Below are 9,347 nucleotides of genomic sequence, written 5' to 3'. Positions count from 1 at the left end.
CTTTCCTTTATATTGTATCTTCAAAATAATCTCTTGATTTGGCCTTGAGGCTTTCCTAATTAATTATAATAAGATAATTAATTACTTCATAATTACAATAGCATTGTCGGCTCACAATATATACAACTTCTTACACGTGTGACACTAGGACTTTTGCATTCATTGATGTCATCCTCATACTGTCATATGTCACTAGCTGACTATGCATCTCCAAATTATATCTTTGTCAGACAATATAATACAAACATCAAAAATTACTTCTTAGGTAATCTATCTCTGTACTACTCTCTACAAATTAGGCATATCTTTAATATATCTTTGAGTTAGGCACTACATATTATTGAATCTTGACATTCGGAAATTGTATCAAACATGTCTATAAATGTGCATCACCAAACAATCAAAATATTTTCCGTACAACTAAGTTCTATGTTTGTTGCTCTGCTAGTCTTCATAGACTTACTACTATGTTGACATCAATGACAAACACAGTCATGAATGCAACATGTCAATACTCTCCAATGTTTAGGATACTCCCCCAATGTAGTATCATCAGCATTCATGCTAACAATCTCTCCCTTTGGCATTGATGGCAACATAGATGAAAAACATCCAAGTTCTAAGAATACCAAAATAGTACTCTGTTGTTGTTGTTATTCTCATCTTCTCAAATCCTCTTCATTAATCAAATTTGAAAACCTCTAGAATGCTACTCTATTCTTCATCTTCTTAGGATTGGCAATAATTTTTCATAGTAAACAACTTACCATACATTAGAATTCCTTATGCTACATATCTCCCCCATAGAGATATTCCTCCTTTCTTACACGAATATTTCTAAATCTCCTTAATAAAATAGAGATTTTCATGCACTCTTGTCCCCATACATACAGTTTAGGATTTTTTTTCTTGCATATTCTCCTCCATTGCCATCAATGACAAAGGCCTCATTATGTCAATTTACTACTCCAAGTCTTCAACTAGATCAAGTGTCAAAAGAAATTGTTCAAGACCAAATATCGAGAGTCCTCAATGACTCAGCTCATAACAAATATTACCCCATATAGGAACCATCAACATTCAATCCAATCTAAGAGTAGTGATATGTACCACAAGAATAATGCAATCTCTGCTTCATCTACTTAGAAGTAGGTAGGGGCATAACCCCGAGCATACCTCTCAAGTACTCAAATGTATCTTTAGGTAAGGGCTTTGTAAAGATATTTGCAATATGATCTTTAGTACTCATGTATTCCAATCTAATCTCTTTTTCTAATGCCTTCTCTCTCAAGACAAGATACTTAATAGATATATGCTTAGTCTTAGAATGCAACACAAGATTCTTATACATACTTACTATACTCGTGTTATCATATTATATGATAATAGGTTCTATATACTCAATCCTAATATCCTTCAACATCTATTTTAGATTTGAAATGTAGTTGGGCATCCTCAAATCTACAATTTACAAGTTTTTCCAAAAACTTGCATAACTTCTTCATTTCCACATGAAATAAATCCAAACCAAAGCCAAAAGAAATTTTATTCACTACTATATCCACATATACAAATTTTACATGGTTTCCAGGTTGTACTTGGTTGTACAAGACTTGGAACCAACACTAAAACTGAAAAACCAATCAAAAGAACAACTCAAAATATTACCAAATTTGTTTCAAAATGTATCTCTTCCTTTCATTAATGCTTTGGTTCAACCATAAATCTATTTTTATAGCTTTTATGGTTGGTTATAACTTCCAAACCAACCCATTACATTCTTTTAACTCTTTTACATTTTTGACAATATTTTATGCACTTTATGCATTTTTGCATTACAATTTTCATATAAACCCAACCTAGACCAAAATTATGACTCAAATAACTTTAGATGGACACAAATATATCCATCCACCTATTAAATAAATTTTTTTACACATATTAAGGCCTCCTTTTAAAATTTTGACAACTTATTACAATTTATGACAAAATGGCTTCAAAGCCTTTACATCTTGACCCAAATACAAAACAAATGACTTAAATGGATTTAAATATCTCAAATAAGGAATCTTAAACTTCTCATGTTATTTTACTTTAAGTGCTCCTAGACTAGTTTCAGTGGTGTTCTTCATGATCATCCTTTTTATTCCTATCTTCTAGGATATTCTCTAGTTTGGAGGCTTTTGTCACCCTTCACTAGTCTTTCAACATTCTTTCCATCTCTTCTTGGAGTAGGGTTTTTCCCATGTGATTTTCTCTATTTCTCCTCTTTATAGAGATTTGGTTGTGATTGGGTACCTCATAAGACTTTGTTGTCGGGATCCAAATTTACTTTCAGTAGTAGTTTCTAGGTTTGTAGCTACTCCTTAAGTTTATCATAAGAGGGTGTTAGAGTAATAAGATGTTATTTTATTAATTAAAACATACTGATTTAATTATTAAGTCACTTATAATCTCTAGTTCACTTAGGCTAAACTTTAGACATATAATAAATAATTCTTTCATTAAAATTATTATCATGTAACCTAGGTTAGTTAACTTTTAGGGTTTTGATCTCCTTTTATAAGGATTGATCTCTCTTTGTAATTTTAATTCATTCAATACAATTTTAATTTATCTTTTGCACATCAAGAGTGTCTCATCTTCAATGGATCTCTGAATTCAAGCCTCCACAACTTTGCTTCTCTCTTTCTGTGATAGGTGTTTGAACACATGTAAGTGATTCGTTGGAGCTATGGGTTGAACTTTCCTCAACTTCAACAAATTTTCATTCTCATCCATTATAATACCAACATATGCCAACTGAGTTACCAACATATTGAATGCTTTTAGGTGGTCTATAATTTATCCACTGCCCTTTATTCTTAAATAATATAACTTCTTCCTTGAGAAAACCTTATTCATCAAAGATTTTATTTTCTACATCTCATCAAGCTTCTTCGAAAGACTTTTGGTAGAGGAATCTTAATAGACATAGATTAAAATAGAGCATGAAAAACATAATTTGATTAGATCCTTGACATCCATAACAACAAATCCATCAATTGTATATAGATTGTAGGTTTCATGACAATATCATCAATAACCTCCTACAAATCCTAATCTATTAGCATATATTTTATCTTCAGGTTCCACATTTCAAAATTATTCACCTAGATGAAGTAGCCATTCGAAAATTCACACAACAAAATCACACAATATCTTCTACACAAGCTTTCACTCAAACTTGGATTAGTTAAATAACTCAACAATCCAAAACTAAAACCAAAGGTAATCAAGCTTTGATACTGCTTGTAAAGAAGTTTAGTAGCAAAACAACTTCTTACCTAATCTTGAAGAGGGAGTAATGTAAAAAAAATTTTGATATCTTTATAGCAATTGCAAAACTAAACTTAAATGACATAAAATAGCATGTATGCCACACCACAATGATTTAATAGTATTTCAAAATTAAGGGCTTAAAACTACTTATAAAGTGGCGCTCCCTTCAACTCCAATCAAAGATGCCATTTGATGTGGCAACACACACCAACAAATGTAACTTTCATTTGCAAATCCATGGATTCAACATGTTCTTAAATTTCCTATATTAAAGGAACACACTTTCAAATTTGATGTATTAAAAAGCCTGTGACATACTCTATTATTTTCGAACAATTTTTAACAATCCAAATTTTAATATCTTAAAAAAATTACCAAAATACATATCTCATTAAATTGAACATTTAGAAAAAAATTGTATACTAAAAATAAAACTTTTAGGGTCTATTTGGTTCATGGAATTTAAAAAACCAAGAACTTCTACAAACCTTAGTTTAGCCAAATCAAGATTTTGTAAATCTTCATTCTGATTTTTGGGATTTTACTTGAACTGTTTGTTTCACTCGGAAGATGCGTGTGAAGGCACATTCTTGTGCATTAGCTTGGAGTTGAAGGCAAATTTCAAAAAGTAGTCCAATGTATTATTTTTACACTCCTTAAAAAACATAACTAGATTTTGATTTTCAATCCTACTTGTTAGTAGGAAGTTGGAAAACCTAATTTGAGGAAAAATTAGAAGTCCGATATGCTAATTCCATTTTGCCAATTTTGAAACAAATGCAAAAAATTTCAAATTTGAATTTCGAAAAAGTCAAATTCTGTCATCTTCCAGGAACCAAATGAACCCTTACATAAAAACAAAAACAAGCTTGAGATACTTTTCCAAGAATTACGAAGTGTTATGTGAGTTAGGCTTGAAATTTGATGGTCACCCCTGCTTGTCATATAATTTTTTTATTGATGACTAGATTTTTTTCGTGTCTTTCATTCTACGTTTTTATAAAAAAATTGATTGTCAATTTTCATATTAAATTTAAATATTCTATAAATTAGAAAATGATATTATTAATTAGTAATATATACAAATTTTTCTATAAATAACTTGTAATTATAAATTAGTACTATATATGAAAGAAGCAAGTTTCTAAGTTTATGTATGTTGTTTTAAGAGATTGTTAGAAATAAATTTTAAAATTTATTATATTGTATTTCAATAAGATTCTAAATTAATATAAATATGCAAAATAGAAACACAATTAAATAGAAAGAAGAAAATAGAAACATCTATCATATAAAATAATATATATTTAAATCATCCATATATATTATACATATTATCACATTGATTGTTCTTTAAAAAAAAAAACCAAAAAAAAAAGCTTATCAAACCATACGGTCTTCCTACAATTTTTTAACTTGTCATATAAAGAAATATAGAGAAACTACCCATGCGACCAACAAATTGGATGAAAAGTATAGAAATGTAATAGCCAGCTTCTGTATAGAAATATTTTTGCCCCTAGACCTAGGCACACTTCTAGAGGTGACGATTCATTTATATTTCAAAAAAAATGATTTTTTTAGAGGTTTCTTTTAGAATTTTTTTAGAGCACAAAAATTTTATTTACAAAAGTTTCATTCTTTTACAATAAAAAACATGCCTTTATAAAAAAAGAGCACTAAATAAAGAGCATGCAAAAACTATGCTAACATCAGCATTACTAACGCATGTTAGGTTGTTGACATCATCAACTTGCGCCAAAATTTGATGACCTTCAAATTGTCGTCTCTTTGATTTATTTTATCCCAACAAGTTGTTGATGGTATTTTTATTGTATCTTGGGCATACAAAGGTATTTTTTGAAAAATCACATATCACCGAAAAGCTCTTTTCAAGCCCATCATGATGGTTTAGGTTTGATTTTCTAGTTTTTCTATTTGGTTGCTTGTTTATGTAGTCAAAGTTAGGGGTTCTGTTTTGCACTCCGGGAGACATGATATCTTGAGCATTCAATCTCTATTTTGGGAAAACTTTATATCCTTGGAAAGATAGTTTTGTGCTCTTTTCAGTGATGCGGGTTGTTTTTCCAATTCTTCTCCAGGTACATCCTATTTAGTTTTTTGCACTCTAGTGGATATCTTGGTTCTATAAGGTCCAGTGATTATTTTTCTTATTTAGAATGACTCGTCTTGAGCTGTACTTTATGTTATACCAGCCTTGTGTCTCTTTTGATATTTGTTGACATCTTTTGTAAGAACTTTTGCAAATGCACTGAGATAAAGTGTCACTCAATTGCATTTGAAGACCTTGTACATCTTTGTGTCTTGTTGTACTTATGCTATATTATAAAGTGCAATGGGGAGTTTAATGCTGGCCATTTTTCCTAGCTTCTTTTGTGTTCCTTCCATGACATTAGCCTCATGATGTATTGATGACATGTGCCTTTTAAGTGTTTGTATTGCTTCCACACTCTTGATGTTCTTGGTTATTCATCTTGTAAGAGTTTATGCATTCAATTTCAATGTATTTGTCTTACCTTTCAACATTATAGGGGGTTTTATTAGTTATAATGCTTTCCTGGTTTGATAGAATGAGCTATGCATTTCGTATTTGTTCCTATATACTAGGCAAATGCAACAGTTGGGTAACTATGCATTTTAGTGAGATGGATCATTTACCATATGGACATTCTTTCTTTCCTATTTTTGGAGGTCATGAATATATCCTCCATCTTCGATTGATAACTCTTCAAACTTAGTCTTCTCTACTTGGTCATATTTTATACAATGGAGGTTCTTCAACCCAACAATTTGACAAAGTTTGTAGCTTTATGTTCTAGTGGTGTTCTTCATGATCATCCTTTTTATTCATATCTTCTAGGATATTCTCTAGTTTGGAGGCTTTTGTAGTCTTTCACCAGTCTTTCAAAATTCTTTCCATCTCTTCTCGGAGTAGGGTTTTTCCCATGTGATTTTGTCTATTTTTCCTCTTTATAGAGATTTGGTTGTGATTGGGTACCTCATAAGACTTTGTTGTCAAGACCCAAATTTACTTTCAGTAGTAGTTTCTAGGTTTGTAGCTACTCCCTAAGTTTATCATAAGGGTGTGTTAGAGTAATAAGATATTATTTTATTAATTAAATCACGTTGATTTAATTATTAAGTCACTTATTATCTCTAGTTCGCTTAAGATAAACTTTAGACATATAATAAATAATTCTTTTATTAATTATTATCATGTAACCTAGGTTAGTCAACTTTTAGGGTTTTGATCTCCTTTTATAAGGATTGATCTCTCTTTGTAATTTTAATTCATTCAATACAATTTCAATTTATCTTTTGCACATCAAGAGTGTCTCATCTTCAATGGATCTCTGAATTCAAGCCTCCATAGCTTTGCTTCTCTCTTTCTGTGATAAGTGTTCGAACACATGTAAGTGATTCTTTGGAGCTATGGGTTGAGCTTTCCTCAACTTCAACAAATTTTCATTCTGATCCATTATAATACCAACATATGCCAATTGAGTCACCAACATATTGAATGCTTTTAGGTGGTCTATAATTTATCTACCCCCCTTTTATTCTTAAATAATATAACTTCTTCCTTAAGAAAACCTTATTTATCAAAGATTTTATTTTCTACATCACATCAAGCTTCTTCGAAAGACCTTTTTGTAGAGGAATCTTAATAGCATAGATTAAAATAGAGCATGAAAGACATAATTTGATTAGACCCTTGATATCCATAACAACATATCCATCAATTGTATCTAGATTGTAGGTTTCATGATAGTATCATCATCAACCTCCTACAAATCCTAATCTATTAGCATATCCTTTATCTTCAAGTTCCACATTTCAAAATTATTCACCTAGATGAAGTAGCCATTTAAAAATTCACACAACAAAATCACACAATATCTTCTACACAAGCTTTCGCTCAAAATTGGATTAGTTAAAAAAACTCAACAATTCAAAACTAAAACCAAAGGTGGTCAAGCTTTGATACCATTTGTAAAGAAGTTTAGTAGCAAAACAACTTCTTACACTAATCTTGAAGAGGGGGTAATGTAAAAACTTTTTGATATCTTTATAGCAATTGCAAAACTAAACTTAAATGACTTAAAATATTATGTATGCCACACCACAATGATTTAATAGTATTTCAAAATTAAGGGCTTAAAATTACTTATAAAGTGGTGCTCCCTTCAACTCCAATCAAAGATGCCATTTGGTGTGGCAACACACACCAACACATGCAACTTTCATTTGCAAATCCATGGATTCAATGCATTCTTACATTTCCTATATTAAAAGAACAAACTTTCAAATTTGATGTATAAAAAAGCTTGTGACATACTCTATTATTTTCTAACAATTTTTAACAATCCAAATTTTAATATCTTAAAAAAATTACCAAAATACATATCTAATTAAATTGAATACTTAGAAATAAATTGTATACTAAAAATAAAACTTTTAGGGTCTGTTTGGTTCGTGGAATTAAAAAAATCAGGAATTTCTACAAACCTTGGTTTAGCCAAATCAAGGTTTTGCAAATCTTCATTCCAATTTTTGAGATTTTACTTGAACCATTTGTTTCACTTAAAAGATGTGTATGAAGACACATCTTTATGCATAAGCTTGGAGTTGAAGGCAAATTTCAAAAAGTAGTCCAATGTATTATTTTTACACTCCTTAAAAACATAACCAGGTTTTGATTTTCAATTCCTACTTGCTAGTAGGAAGTTGAAAAACCTGATTTGAGGCAAAATTGAAAGTTTGGTATGCTAATTCCATTTTGCCAATTTTGAAACAAACGCAAAAAATTTCAAATCTAGATTTTGAAAAAGTCCATTCCTGTCATCTTCCAGGAACCAAACGAACCCTTATATAAAAACAAAAGAAAGCTTGAGATACTTTTCCAAGAATTAGAAATGTCATGTGAGTCAGGCCTGGAATTTGACGGTCACCCTTGTCTATCATATGATTTTTTTTTTTTTACGACTAAATTTTTTTCATGCTTTTCATTCTATGTTTTAATAAAAAATTTGATTGTCAATTTTCATTTTAAATTTAAATATTCTATAAATTAGAAAACAATAATATTAATTAGTAATATATACAAAATTTTCTATAAATATCTTGTAATTATATATTAGTACTATATACAAAATTATGAAAGAAGCAAGTTTTTAATTTCATGTATGTTGCTTGAAGAGATTTTTTAAATTTATATTTTTAAAAATAAATTTTAAAATTTATTATATTATATTTCAATAAGATTCTAACTCAATATAAATATGCATTCATCAAAATAGAAACACAACTAAAAAGAGAGAAAAAACATAGAAACATTATCATATAAAACAAGTGACGCAAGCATCATAGTTCCTGCCATTTGAATTTTTAGTTTAAACAAAATAGAAGTAGCAATGTTCCCATTCAAACATTGATAATTACATGAGATGGTCTATGCTGAATCTTGATATGAGTGACTTGCTATGGTTTGAACAGTGTAAAAATAGCTTATTTGCATTAGATAGAAAATCTAGCTTCAGATAAGATGGTGCCCTGATATATTAGCACCAAATTCACTTTATAATATAAGTAGTATAAAAGATAAATAAGTTAAAAGAAAATAATGCAAGAATAGAGAAAAATATTCATAATAAAATATTTGAATGGTTGATCTTTATATTGTTTAAAATTTACAAATATAATTTAATGTTCTTAAATAACCTTTGATCAATAAATAATTATGAATAAAATCTAATCTAATATATTTATATTAAATTATTGTGATTAAATATTTATATAAATATTCTAGTTCACAATCAATAATTGAAAAAGTAAACTAGAAAATTGAACATAATAATATAAAATACTAAAAATAAAGTAAAACTATATTGAAAAATATTAAGATTTAAGTTTTATTTCTTATATAAAGAAAATAGTCAACATGTCATGTCATTGATATAATTACTATTTGATGTTTATGTTTAAAATAGTTGTAAAAATTATTT

This window comes from Cupressus sempervirens, chromosome 4 (genome assembly GCF_028749045.1).
Source record: "Cupressus sempervirens isolate cs-2001-9-10 chromosome 4, ASM2874904v1, whole genome shotgun sequence".
Lineage (NCBI taxonomy): Eukaryota > Viridiplantae > Streptophyta > Pinopsida > Cupressales > Cupressaceae > Cupressus > Cupressus sempervirens.
This window is presented reverse-complemented; position numbering follows the sequence as displayed.